This window comes from Belonocnema kinseyi, chromosome 6 (assembly GCF_010883055.1).
Source record: "Belonocnema kinseyi isolate 2016_QV_RU_SX_M_011 chromosome 6, B_treatae_v1, whole genome shotgun sequence".
Taxonomy (NCBI): Eukaryota; Metazoa; Arthropoda; class Insecta; order Hymenoptera; family Cynipidae; genus Belonocnema; species Belonocnema kinseyi.
The window spans coordinates 57,736,270-57,752,281 of NC_046662.1; positions in this window are offsets into that span (position 1 = coordinate 57,736,270).

The window sequence follows — 16,012 nt, forward strand, 5'->3', positions numbered from 1 at the left end:
TCGAAGAATTCTTGGTCTTATTTTCTAGATATTCTGCAAAATATATGAATAAGATTCATAACATTAATAACATTCATGAGATTAAAATTTAAGAAATTTAAATGAGAATGAAATCAAATTTGTCATCTTATTTTATGTCCAATAATCAAATTTATGTGCAGAATTCCTGAAAATGAACCTAAAAATCTAACGACCAAATTTGGACAACTAGCACTAAATTTTCCTATTGCAATTTGAAAAAAGGCAAAATTTGTTATAAAAATAAAGAAGATAAAATTGTCTTTTTTGGTCAAAAATTAAAAAGGGGAAAGAAAAATGAGAAAATAACATTTGTAAAGAATAATTACTAAGGTTTCGGCACTCATCGAGCACACTTTTCAAGGCAAAAAAATTCGAGCAGATATAGGAAAAGCAATGAAACCACGATGCTCTCTTCTCCCTGACAAACGAGAATCAAGATTTATTATTTATCTTCCCTCTTTTTTATTTGCCAAAAAACGAACTTTAGATTCTTGGTTTTATTTTAAGGAATTCTGCACAATATATTAATAATATATATAGAGTTCATAACATTATTAACATTCACAGCATTCATAATATTCATAACATGCATAAATTTTATAACATTCTTAATATTCATAACATTCATAACACTAGTAATATTTATTACATTCATAACATTATTAATATCAATTATATTCATAACATTCATAACACCAATTATACTATTTTCTCATAATTGTAGCTAATTCCAATTACACAAAAAATATCCATTTTTGACAAAGAAACGGCGTCAAGATGTGCTAAAAAAAGGAATCATAAATAGCGTTACTTTTTTGTCATTTTGTTAAAAAGTATATAATCTTTTTGGGTAGAAAATTAATCTTATATGCTAAAAATTTTAATATTTTGTAGAAAATTCTTATATTTTTACAAAAAGTCGTCTTCTTGGATAGAAAATTATGCTTGTTTGTTAAAAGTTCAACTTTTTGATTGAGAATTCATCTATATTGTTAAAAAAAACATCTTTATTTATTGAAAATTAGCTGTGTTAAAAATTAATTTTTTCGATTTAAAGTCCACAGTTTTCTAAAAAATTTAACTTTTTAGGTTAAAAACTTAACTCTTTTGTTGAAAATTTATTTTTCATGGTAGAAAGGTTATCTTAGTTCTTGGTTGAAAATCAACGTTTTTGATGAAAATTCAACTTTCCTCTAAAGAACGTGTTAAAATCATAATTTTTATTCGAAAATTTTATTATGTTGTTAAAAATGCATTCTCATGGACTGCAAATTCATCTTTCATGGAATTAATCGATCATCCTTCTTGGTTGAAAGTTTATCTTTCTTGGTTTATAGGTAACTTTTTTGTTATTAATTATAAATTGAAAATTCGTCTTTATTTGGTAGAAAATAAATCTCGTTGGTTCAAAATTCGTCTTATTTGGTTGAATTCAATCATTTTTAATATCGCATTAAAACCTATTCGGTTAAAATATCATCGGTCAGATGTTTCGTGTTGGGAGTTCATCAATTTAAATAAAAATTGTATTATTAGATTAACAATACTATTATTTTTTTAGAAATTCTTTTTTTCCTTCAACATTTCTTTTATTCACTAAAATTTGAAATAATCCACTGTTTCTTTAATTTAAAATTAAAATAATTTTCGTTGACATCTAAATTGTTTTCTTTTTTATTTAAAATCAAAATCTTTTATTTGTAAAAGTTACTGATTAAGTAATTAAAAATGATTGATTTAATCATTGACAGGTACTGTTTCGAATTTGTATCATTTTAAATTATTGATTCGGCCTGTGGACGTTACTGATTAAATCAATTCGTCTTTATTTCTACCAAATCTTTTCGGTTGAATTCAACTATTTTGAATTAAAAATTAAAATATATTTTGGTAGAAATATCAACTATTATAGATTTCTCGTTGAGAATGTACCTTTTTTATTGAAAAAATTGTATTTTGTTGAAAATTCTTTTTTTTCTTTTTTTTTTAGTTGGAATTTAATTTGATTAACTTCCAATTAAACTATTGCATGTCAAGTAGACTGTGACTTTAAAAGTGAAGCCCATAGAGTGTGGTTGAATAAGTAAGGGGGTTTCTTACGCAAGAATCCTCTTACCGACATCTTACCGAAATCGAGATCATTTCAGAGCACAAGTGGTTCGTGTCCGTGCTAAGTTTCTAGAATATTCTTTAAGGTTACCGATGACATTACAAGATGATATTGCGCAATTTTGAATAACGAATTTTGAGTAAACAACTTCAAAATGATTTATTATTTCAATTATTATAGTTATGACAAGAACGAGGATGATTGATTGCATCCTTATAGATAATAAATAACCTTGAAGTTGTTTACGCAAAACACGTTACTTAAAATTGCACAATATCATCTTATGATGTCATCTGTAACCTTCGAGAAGATTCTAGAAAATTAGCACGGACACGAACCGCTTCAGTTTTGGAATGATCTCGATGTCGGTAAAATGTCGGGAACAGAAATCTCTTGATAGGAATCCCCTAACTGATATACTAGTAAGGACGGTAAAAAAGCATGTAAGTTCAAAGAATGTATGTGTGCTTCATAAAATGACTTTCATATACTTACATACTTTTTAATACTTTTCTTACATGTACAGGTGCGTTTACCCTTAACACACAGGCAAAAAGCGCCTGGGAAATTTCCTTTTGGTCAACACAATCGAGGAAGCATAAAAAAGAGACGACGTATAGAAAAAAAAGAAATAATGCCGTTGACGGTGCCTTTCTTTTCCACCGCGATAGCTTTGCCCTATTTCATATACGTATAAGCGCATTGTTCCTCCCGTGAAAAGCGCCTATAGCGACCTGAAGGTTTTTAAACAATTTTTAAGTTATTTTTATAAGAGGTCTTCTGTCTATACTGCGCTTTCAATTTTAGGGTGGGCAGGGGGTAGCAACAAAAAATACGGTTGATAATAAGAGTGGAAGGGGGGGGGGGGGGGGTCAGTGGAACTAACGTCAGGAACTTAAAAAGTTTTCAAATCTCAATCAGATTTCAGACTTCACACTCTATTCCCTGTATCCCTATTTCCCTCTTTTTTAGAGAATGTTTATTTTTCTCCTGCGTTTTTATTCAACTTTTTTTACCATAAAAACGGGATTTTCAACAAAATACATGAATATTCTACCAAATAGTAGAATTTTCAACTTCTAAATGATAAATTTCGAACCAGAAATAAGTTAATTAAATTTTCCGTTACAAAAATTAAGTTTCAGTAAAAACAAAAAAAAAAGATTTAACAACAACAAAGATACATTCTCAACCAAGGAGGTGCATATAATATAATAAGCTTTTTTAACCAAATAGTCCAATTTTTAACCAAAAATCCAAATTTTCAATAAAAAGTTATTTTTCAACGAAAGCGGTAAAATTCGAACTAAAATAATTAAACTGCAACAAAAAAAGAATTTTTTATAAAGTCGTTTAACTTTAAACCAAGTGGTTCATGTTTAACCAAGAAAGTTTAATTCAAACAAACAAAAAATATAATTTTTTAAAATAAAATAGTTAAATCCTCTTTCTTAATCAAAACGGATGAATTTTTAAAAAAATAAAAAGTTGAATTTAACAAACAAAAAAAATACGAATTTTCATTAACTTAATTGAATTCTTAAACCAAGCAGATGCGTTCTTCAAAAAGAAGGATACTTTTTTAAGCCAGAAATTAAGTTTCTACCAAAAAAGACAACATTTCAACGAAATATATGAATTGTCAACCAAATAGTGAAATTTTGAGATAGAGAAGATCAATTTATAAACGAAAATAGTCATTTTCAACCAAAAATTGAATCTTTACTTTTTCAGTTGAAAAAAAAATAGTTCTAAAAAGAATCAATTTTCAAAAAAGTTATTACATTTTCAGCCAAAAGGATGAATTTCTAACTAAAACGATGAACACTCAAACAAAATTAATTTTCAACAAAAGAGTTCGACATTCAACACAGAACTGCATATTTTAACTAAGGGGATTAATTTTCTAAGAAGAGATTAGTTAAATTTTCAATCAAAAGATGAATTTTGAACCCAAAGAAATGAATTCCCAACAATGTAGATCAACCAAGTATTTGAATTTTTGGTTAGATTATAGAATAGCTGGCATGACCCTTTATTTCATAGACACATTTTTTTCCAAAATCAAACTATTAGAACATGAAATTTAAGTAAATTTGAAGCGAATTGCTAAAAGAAAGCATTAAAATTATTGTTAATTGCATTATTATAACGGGTCAAATATGGGTCTACCAAAAATTTGAATTTGCCCTATTCAACTTACCATTAAAGTATTTTAGACATTCTTGCTTGGAAAAAGAGCATATATGTATACGAAAATATTTATTCTATTTTAATAAAATGGAACATATTTAGTGAATTATTTTCATCAATATAACCAATTATAAAAATTTCATTTGTATTTTTTTTAAAGTTGGAAAAGGGGTTGAGGTGCTTTATAGAATTTGAAACGATTCTTTCTATAACAACTTTAGCAACTCATTCTTTTTTTTGCAAGTAAAATGGTTTACGTAAACAAAAAAACAGCAAAATATGTAAAGATATGTAAATAAAAGTTAAAATTACACTTATTTATAACTTTTTACCTTGTAAAAGGACTTAAACAGTATAAGTTAAATACGGCAAATTCACATTTTTAGTAGACCCATATTTGACGCGTTATAATAATGCAATTAACAATAATTTTATTCCTTTCTTTTAACAAATCGCTTTGAATTGACTTCAATTTTATGTTCCAATAGTTTGATTTCGGAAAAAAAAAATTTTCCAGGAAATAAAGGGGGGTACCAGCTATTCTATAATTTAACCGAATTTTTACGAAAAGAGATGACTTTTTAACAAAATGGTTGCATTTTCAACTAAATAATTAAATCTGTTTTAGGAAAAATATATCTTTTTAGTTATGGGGATTCAACTTTTTGGTTAAAATTCGTCTTTTTTTTATAAAGTAAACACTCGTTGAAATTTCATTTTTTTATGAAGATTAATTTTTTTTAACTAAAAATTTGACTATTCCATATTAGGTTCACAAAATGTTTTGCTTTTATCTCTATATTCAACTTTTTGGTTAAAAATTCATATTTCTTGATTAACAATGCATCTATTTATTTCTTCAAGTTTCAAATATATTGTTAAAGAATTCGTTTTTTCGTTTAATTCAACTGGTTGAAAATTCGTCTTTTGGTAATAAAAATATTTTATGGTAAAAAAGTCATCTTTATTTGCTGAAACTTAACTTTTTTTAAATCAACTGTCGTTTAAAAAGTGTGCTCTATCACCTCAAAAATTAAACTGTTTTTGGTTTAATTTAAATCTTTTTTCTTTAAAATTCTAAAATTTATTTTAAAAAGAATTTTTGTGGGTTGAATATTCAACAGTTTTGGTAAATGATTTATGGACGGCCCCATAAGTATATTATGAAAAATATTTTTATAATATAGATTGTGTTTGCATTTTATAAATCTAAAATTATAAAATTACGTAATGCAAAAGCCTACGACCTTTACGGTTTAAATGTAAAAGTAGCATTTTAAAGTGTTATTTAAATTCACATCAGACATTCTTTGGGACTTAAGCATTTTTCAAGTATCAGAGTGTAAAAAGTGTCATTGGGTCAATTAAATTATAAATGCGCATAAATATTAGTAGAGGTATGAGAAGCTTTTATGTAACAGGTAGAATAAAATCGGATTTTAGAAAAAGACCATGAAGAGACAGTAATTTTAGGCCAAGAAAAAATAATATTTCAACAGATTATCATACAATTTATTATGCTCTCGAATTGTAATCAAGCTAAAAATAAAAATAAAAAATACAAGATTCTTCAAAATTGAGAGCTCGTAGTGATACCGGAATTTTAAAAGAACTTTTGGCATTTGATAAAGTTGTCAGTATTGAATAATTACTATTTTATTATTTAATTGTAATAATATAAATATAGATAAGACTGTAAAACAAAATATCAATACAAAAAAATTATACCCAATAACATTATTAACATATTATCATAAATAGGAACAATGATGTGAAATTACAATTCTTACTCTTCATTTTGAATATAAGGAAACCATGCCTAATTTTGTATGAAAATAATTTTCGTAATTGAAGTATGAAAATATTCCCTGTAATATAACAATCCCCAAAAAGAATAAGAAAATTTCTCATTTTCATATAATTTTGTTAATTTACTAATAATTCCCAAATATTTCTGATTTTTTTTAGGAATAGTTCCAATTTATGCCCAAAATTTTCCGAAAATTAGGGAAAATGATCTATTTTTTCGGAAAAAATATTTTCCCTAACAAAAATTTGAAATATTCGAAGCAGAAAGCATGGTTTTTTCGACAAAAGAATTAAATTTTTAACAAAATAGTTGAATTTTCAAACACATAGTTGACTTTTTTACCTAAAACAATGAATTTTCAACCAAATTTTGGAATTGTTAATATCAAAACCAATCATAAACCAAACAGTGGAATTTTTAACAAAATGTTTAAAATTTAAAAAAATAAGAATAATAACCTCGACCAAAAGCAGTTGCACTTTGAACCAAATAGTTCAATTTAAAAAAGACGTCTTTTTTAGTAGATAGTTAAACGCTCCATCTAAAAGGGCGAATTTTTTACCCTTAAGCAAAAATTTTCAACAAATTAGTTGAGTTTATAACAAAATAATTACTTTTTTAACAAATAAGTCCATTTGTTAAGAAAATAAAGAAATCTTCTATAACATAGTTGAATTTTCTACGAAAAATATAATAATTGATATTTCAACCTAATAAGATTGAATTTTAAAATAAAAAAAAGATCAATTAAAAAAAAACACGAATTGAAAAAAAGTTTTTTATCCTTAACCAAACAGATAAACTATTTATTAAAAAAGATAAAATTTCTACCAAACGAGATAAATTTTTGCTAAAAAAACAAATTTTCTATAAAAGAGTACAATATCTAACCAGAAAAGGTTTTTTTTAGTCAGGAGAGAAACAAAAAATGTTAATTAAATTGTTGAATTTGCAATCCTATGCAGAGAAAGAACACGAAATAATAAATTTTTCTCAAGGAAACCACAACTCGGGTAGAAATTGCCTCTTTATGCCTAAATTAAATATTGGCTCTCACGAGGCCGCAGTCAGATTTCCTAGCTGAAAGAATCTAGACTTTCCCACTGCTGGTCCTCGACAGGTTACTGTCGTGTGCTACTTGTCTTACATTATTTATATACTCACTTTTCAGCACTATATTTTTTAAATAAACTAGATAAAAAGCTTTATTCATAAAGATATATTGAAGAAATAATTTCAATCAATTAATTATTTTCTCGAGGGGACCTTGTAAAGCCCTCGACAGTTAAAACGGGTAATGCAGCTGTAAGTGCAAAAAAGTACATCAATGTTCTTGTGCTTATTTATACTTAAATTTGAAAAAGAACAAATTAAAAAAATTACCGAGATGCAAACTTTGAAGAATTTCATTTTTTTTCTGAAAAAATTATAAACATTTGGTGCCTCAAAAATTTGAAAAGAATTTTTCTTAAAGATCGATTTAATTTGAAATCACGTGTGTTCGTTTAAAAATCATATATAACAAATCGAGCTTCAAAAACCTTTTTTCCTAATTTCTAAAGTATCGGATAAATGCGCCTGCGGTGCGTGCGTTCGATTCTCCGCGCTTGCGGATATTTTAATAAACTGCGTTTGTCTTTAGTTATTAGTAATAAGTCTTTTCTAGTCAAATTTAACAATAAGTTTAATTTTAGAATAACGTGTGGAGTATAGTTAATAATAGAATGTCAATAAAAATACGAGAAAACGGAGGAGTATTCGTCAGAGGCTACCGAAAGGTGTAAAATCTTTAGATTAAACTTTTGCAAAGAAAATCTATTTTTCCTTTTTTAAATAAAAAATTTCTGGTAATGGATTATGGCAATGTGCTGGTTAAACTTTAATACTACTGCAACCATAGCATCACACTTCAAAATTTAAAGCATGATCAATTTTTTAATAATTTATTAATATTTCGTTTAAATCGACAAAATAAGAAACAATAGCATATGCTCTTGAATAATAGTGTGTGAGAAACTATCTAGATTCTATAAAGACCCTATTAATAGGACCTTATTGGATTGCCTGCTGATGACCTCGCTAGCTGAGCGTGACGCTCTAGCTTGCGCCCTCGATAGATTGCCACTTTAGGGCCTCGATAGAAAATAGAAAATCTAGACAGGGCCTCTTAAGAACCAAGTTATAATTTCTACCCGGGAATATGAGTTCCACTAAAGATTTTTTTGTACAGAACTAATTTTCTGCTTCGACTCACTTCGAAGATTTTACATTTAACGAAGTTAATGGTGCACATTTTACGTTATAATACAGATTTAATGATGTTGCACATGGAAAAATTTAATTAAAAAAATAAAATTATAGAGATTAGTCATTTAAAAAAAAAGTTAATAGACGTGAGATGAAATGTGACAGTTTTTAAGGTTATTTAAAAAATTTTCACTGACAGCATATTTCTTTATGTCGCCATCTGTTGAAGATGAACGATCTAAAAGGAACCCTAAATAAGAGTTCTATTGGATTCTCATTTCAAAAGGATGACAACTGTTACTTTAACCGCAACATCACAAAACCCCTACTTTTTTATGAGACAGCGTGACTTAGTTTTTGAAAGGATAGAATCACAAAAAAAGATAGGATTTCTATAAAAATAAATTTTTGATTCCTAAGGAGGTGCTGCAAAAAGGAGCACTTTTTTCTGAAACAGAACCCAAAAAGATGAATTTTTCCAAAGGAACGTCTAGTTGGATCATCGAAGGAACTCACTTTTAGTAGAGACAATTTCGAAAGAACCTATTTTTCTCTTTGCTCACTTTGACATTTTATCTATGTGCTTGAAAAAACGACTTATACGTTAAAGCACACATGTTGCTGGATATGATGACTTCATGATGACTTGATAAATATCATTTTCAATTAATTTAAGAAACTTGTAAACATAAAAGAGTATTTATATCGAAGAAACTTTTCGTCTTGATTGATTTTGTGTCTAAATCCCTAACTTACCAACCTCACTTTGCAAGAAGTTGTTTTGTCAATGCGCTTTATGAAAAAAAACCCTTTTGTGTCTCTAAAGGTTTCTATTGGTGTTCAAGTTCTAAAGGATATTGAATTTCGTTTAAGCCGCAACTTTATTGTACAGCGAGTTTTTTTCTTTGATATATTGAGTCTCTAATAGTTTCTACTTGATTTCATGTTCTAAAAGATGCCACCTTTTATTTAAGCCGCAAGTTTATTGAGCCTTCTACGAGATTTCATGTTCTAAAAGATACCAACTTTTATTTAAGCCGCAACTTCATTGACCCGCAAACTTTTTTCTGTTATACATTGGGTCTCCATAGGTTTCTATTGGAGTTCATGTTGCACAAGATGCAACTTTATTGAACCCCCAGTTTTTTCTGTGATACATTAAGTCTCAAAGGTTTCCATTGGAGTTCCAGGTCTAGAAGAGACCAACTTTCAAGCAATCGACAACTTTATTGAACCTGTGGTATTTTCTAGGTGTATGATACATTGGGTCTTGTCAGGTTTCTATTGAAGTTAAAGTTCGAGAAGACACCAAGTTTTATCTAAGCCGCAACTTTATTGAGCCTCCAGTTTTTGTGTGTGATACAGTGGTTTTCCAGAGGTCTCTATTTGAGCTTAAGTTTTACAAGGTGCAACTTTATTGAACCCCCAGTTTTTTCTTCTGTGATAAGTTGTGTCTCCAAAGATTTCTATTGGAGTTCAAGTTCTACAAGATACCAGCTTTTATCTGAGCCGCAACTTTATTGAGCCCTTTCTTTGTATCTAATACAGTGGGTCTCCACATGTCTCTGTTGTAGTTCAAGTTCTGCAAGATACTAACTTTTATCTAAGTCAGAGCTTTATTGAATCCCCAGTTTCTTCTGAGATACATTGAGTCTGCATAGGTTATTATTTAAGTTCAAGGTCCACAAGAGACCAACTTTCATCCAATCCACAACTTTATTGAACCTCCACTATTTTCTATGGTAGAGTGGCTCTTCACAGATTTCTATTGAAGTTAAAGTTTAAAAATATACCAAGTTTTATAGAAGCCTTAACTTTATTGAGATCCCAGTTTTTTTCTGTGATACATTGGGTCTCCACAGGTTTCGATTTGAGTTCAAGTTCTACAAGCCTATAGTATTTTCTATTATACATTGGATCTTCACAGATTTCTATTAAAGGTAAAGTTCGAGTAGATGCCAACTTTTATTTAAACCGCAACTTTATTGAGCTCCCAGTTTTTTTTCTGTGATACCGTGGCTTTCTACACTCTACAGGTCTCTATTGGAGTTGGAGTTTTACAAGATGAAAATTTATGGAACCTCTAGTTTCTTTTCTGTGATACATTGTGTCTCCAAATGTTTCTATCAAAGATCAATTTCTACAAGATACCAGCTTTTATCTAAGCTGCAACTTTATTGAGCCCCCTATTTTTTCTGTGATAAAGTGGACCTCCACAGGTCTCTGTTGTAGTTTAAGTTCTACAAGATACCAAATTTTATCCAAGTCGCAGTTTGATTGAACCCTCAGTTTTTTAGATAGATATATTGGGTCTTCGTAGGTTTCTTTTGAAGCTAATGTTCGAGTAGATACCAACTTTTATCTAAGTCGCAACTTTATTGAGCCCCAGTTATTTCTGTGATATATGCTTACAGAAACCTCTCTAAATTTTTGGAAGAAGTGCATTCTATTTTTTACGGGGTTTTAAATACATGTTTCCAAGGAGAGTGCGCGATTAAAGGTGAGCACAGAGACTTTGTATGTGGTAATCGACTGTTGCAGGATGTTTACGTAATTTCACCATTTTTTCGCATACATCTTAGCAGATCGGTGTTCGGATGAACACGCGAGGTACGGTTATAATACAAGATGGACATTCGTGCGCATTCGATATGCTACCAAGTATGCGGCTCTGTGCATCGCACTCCTTGCGATGGATGAATGTTCATCTATGTGCGGTTGAATCACGACCGCGATTCAATGGGTTAGTGTAAGGGGGGTGGAAGGGTAGAAGAGGAAGGGACTTCTCCTTGCGGCTACACAGGGGGAATAGGCCCCTTAACACTATAGTCAACAATATCGCGATAGGCCGATTCCTATGCGAAGTCATAATTTAACAAGGAAAGAAACAGGATCGAAGAAAGAGAAAGAATGAAAGAGAGAGAGAGAAAGAGTAAGAGGGAGAGAGAGAGAAAGAAAGAGTAAGGGAGAGAGAGAGAGAGTGAGAAGAGGAAGAAACGAAAGGAGAAGGACCTCCATATGAACTGAGTCGACTCACCATTCCGATCTTGTAGCGGATAATTTATTCAAAACGTAATCGAAAGTAACGCTGGATAGGATATTCAACGCATCATCCCGAGATACAACCAATTAACAATTTACATTATTACTTTCTGAATGATAATTTCATTATCTAGTGATTAAGAGTGAAGATATAAGTGACATCTACAAGTTTTATTAGGAAAAGTCCATCAATCACGCAAGGATGATTTTTTAAATTTCAGACTATGCACCCCCCCCCCCCCTTCCACCTATTTTAAGGTTTCGTAAGATTTTTGTACCCCCCTTTGCCCTCGTTACATTAGATTTTTTATTTTTGAGTTAATGGATTCATAAAATATCAATTATTTTTACAGGATGACCTTAGGTCAGGTCAGGGATTTTTATTGGTCGGCGAAACTGAGGAATTTTATGAAAAGAGCAACTTTAGGGAACTTTTATAGAAGGCATTTTGAATAACTTTTACGTAAAATAAATTTGAAATTGTTAATTATTGGTTTGAAATTATTTTATTCACTTTATAATGGATTCTATGTTGAAAATCTTACAAGAACAAAATTCTTCTTTTTGAATAATAATAGTGAGCAAAATTAAATATTGGCCAAGAAAAAGTTAGGGGGTTTGAAAATGAAATTATCGACCACTCTGATATAGTATTCTTGCTTGCTAGTAATTATTTACCTTCTATTTATATTTGTTTTTATTTCGCGGGTGCTCTCCCTAACGATTATATTTGTAGTAATTTTTTAAAAATATTTTGTTTGAAAATTAAAACAATTTTTGAAAGATTATCCTTTTTGTTTGAAAATTCAACTGTTTTGTTAAAAATGTCTCTTTTTGGCTGAAAATTTAATTATTTTCGTAAAAAATGAACTTTTTTGTTGAAAACTGATATTTTGGCGTTAAAAAATGAATTAATAAATATTTTTTGTTGAAAATTTAAATATCTTTTTGAATTATTTTTTTTTAATTTATCACTTTTAGTGGGATATTAATATTTTTTATTAACAATGCAACCGTATGATTTAAAAAATTTCTTCTTTGGTTAAGCATTGAACTATTTTGTTTGAATATTCAATTTCTTTTAAAAATTGCACTACTTGGATCAAAAGTCACGTTTTTGTTATAGATACATCATTTTACTTTTAGGTGACTAAAGAAGAGAGGGGAAATTATTAGAAATGAGTGTCGTGGAAGTGATGCAAAATTAGAAAGTTGAAGAAGAGGAAGTGAGGGCGGTGGGCAAAAATGTAAGGAAATGAGGAGAGGAGACATAGGTAAATGAGGGGAAATGAGGGTTAGAAAACTTGGAGTGGTAAGGGGTAATGATGGAAATGAAAGTATGGGAAAGGAGTGTTAGTATGGGGAAGCAGGAAAAATTATTAGAAATTAGGTCGAGTAGGGGAGGGAGGTAGAGGAAATGAGTCTAAGTTAGGAAAAGTAGGAGAAAATGATAAAAAATTAGGATGAGTAGGGGAGGGAAAATGAGGGCTAGGGAAGGGAAGTAGGGAAATGGAAGAGTGTGCTGGGGAAGCGAGGGGAGGGGAAGGAGAGGAGAAAGAATTTAGAGGGAGTAGATGAGAAAAAGTGTAGGAGGTGGTGGTATTAACTTTTTTTTAATAGGCCATGAAACCCTTTTTTGTAGAAATTTTTTAAAATTTAATTTCTTTAACTATAATCGTATTTTTTACATTTGTTGTTGAAAATTCACTTTTTGTTGAAAATTTATGTTTTTTGGTCTAAATTTCAACTGGTTTTTTGAAAAGTCGTCGTTTTGGATTGAAAATTTATCTTTTATTTTGTTAGACATTTTTTAATTCATCTTTGAAATTGATTTATTCCGTTTGTAAACGTTAATGGATTTGAAGATTATCAAAAAGAGCAAAGGAAAATTTGAGGATTGCACCAGATTTGGGGGAATCTCAAAAAATTTTAAGAGATTTTCACATTTCTTTTATGATCTCAAGGAAGCTTAATCGTAAGTAATTGTTAGCATGTTTAGACCCCCCCCCCCCCCCGTTAACAAAAGAAAAGTTTTACGTAATTATTTTGCACTTCCTTGTTGAAAAAATGTTTCTTCTCTGATGATGAAAATTAAGATTTTTTTCAAAAATTAATATCTTGACGTCATACTTTCTCAGACTTATTGAATTGGTGCAAATTAAATCAACTTATGTAACCGATACTAAACTGCTGACATCTGTAGAAAAATTCAAAGGAAATTTCCGATATTTTCTTTTAATTCGAATTATCAATTTTAGCTGAATCGATAAAAATTTGTGATAAGAGAATGACATATTTCCCTTTCGAAGTAAGATAATGAACACTTATAAACGTACTTATATACGCTAGTGCAAAATATTATTTAAGAATGAAAACGCGAACGTATTTAAGTATGTTTTGCTGATAATCAGAATCACCTTATCCAATATTCGCGATTATATTTTATATTAAAAATAAAATTGACATAGGTGCACTATATGCAAGCAATAAAACGAAACATAAATGAAGAAAAATGTTGAAATCTTTAACAACAAAGAATTAAACTGCAATAAAATATTGGTAATTGGACTTTAATATAATTCAATCTCTAATTATTTCAATGAGAGGAATTTTATTAAGAGAGGGCAAATCATATAAATGAAATAAATAATTTGATTCTTGTCAAACTTTGTAGAAGACTCATACTGATTTGGGTTTGTTTAAAATGAATTATTAATACTATTCTTCCAATCATGAAACCGCGTCTATGAAAAAGCCAGACGCTATTTGTATTCTCTGACGCAAGTACGAAATAAATTAAAATTTGTTATATTTTTTGTCAAAAATGTCACCACAGCTAATTTAAATTCATTTGATAATTTCTGCAACAATAACTGGTGAAACATCAATTAAATTTGTCTTTTACTTAATTGACAGAATATTCTAATTGACGATTGGAAGCCACTATTAAAAAATCTCCTCGTTACGTGCTATGATTTATATGAATAAATTATCATTGGTATGGCTGTTGATTGTATTTTATCTACAAACTGATTAAAAAATATTTGTAAATTTAGATTAATACTTTATATGATTTGTGAACGTTCGATATTTTTAAACAAACTTGTGTTTTACTAAAGAATTTCACTAGAATAATTTGACATCACTTAATTTTACATAAAATATACAATATTTAAGTTAAATTGAAATATGAATGAAAACTTGAATAGGTGTATTGCAAATTAAATTTAAAACTGTACTGCGGGAACTTTTTGGAATAAAACATAACAAATTGTTTCTAATACGACAGGATTAATGGATTTCTTCAAAAATACAAACTTCTTATGTTTTAAATAATTAATTTTCTTGAAATATTATAAAGTTTCTGAATCAAATGATAATCTAGAAGGATTACGAATTGACTAAAATCATATTTATTAATAGAAGATTTAAAATATAATACATATTAATACCATCGACTTAGCCTCTATAATTTATACTATTTATTTTTAAATAATAAAACATTTAAGAATTTTTTTCTTCATATAATCAAGTATTATTAGTTGAATTTTTAACGAAACTAAAAAAAGTTTTTCGTACTGAACACTTTCATTTTGTATTAAATTCTTGAATTTTCAACAAAAAGGTGGATTTTCAAAAAAGAATATTAATTTTCTACCTGAAAGACGAACTTAAAAAAAATATTTCAATTTTCATTAACGAAAATGAATTTTCAACAAATGTAATGAATCATTAAGAACAATAACAGAAAAAGAACTCTTTAGAAATTAGTTTAATTTTAAACCAAAACTAAAGGATTAAAAAAAATAGTTTTCAATGAACGTCAAATTTTTAAATGTTCAGTTTAATATTTAACCAAATAGTTTGATTTTTGAACGAAATAGTTGAATTTTTAAACAATAATATACATTATTAACACAAAAAGCTCATTTTTCAACCAAATAGTTTAATTTTCTACTAAATTGTTGATTTTTAAACAAAAAGGTGAATTTTTAAAAAAGAGCATTAACTTGTTTAAAAAAAGACGAATTTTCAATTAAGAATATGAATATTCAACAAAAAAAGAAATCTTCTGAAAGTAGTTTAACTTTCTACCAAAATAATTGATTTGTCAAAAGCAACAAAAATGAATTTTCAACGATTGTTAGATTTTGAAAATAAATAATTTTTTAACCAAATAGTATAATTTTCTTACAAAATATATGAATTTTCAACCCAAATTATGAATTATTAATAATAATAATTATTATGAATTTCCAATGAAAAAAAACTGTTTACAAAGCTGTTCAATATAAAACAAATATTTGATTTTTTAACAACAAAAAATCTTATTAAAATATTGAATGACATATTTGTTTTATTTTTTCAGCGTTTTTTATCGATTTGACTTTCAAATGACCTTGAACCTGACGCGATAAAGGTCAGCGGACACCAGGTTTATAATCAGCGACCCCAAAAACCTATAACTTATTTTTTTAAATTTTTTAACCGGTTTTTCTCGATTTGACCTTCAAATGACCTTTAAATGACCTTGAACCTGAAGCGATAGAGTTCAACGGATGCCAGATTCGTAATTAGCGACTCCAAAA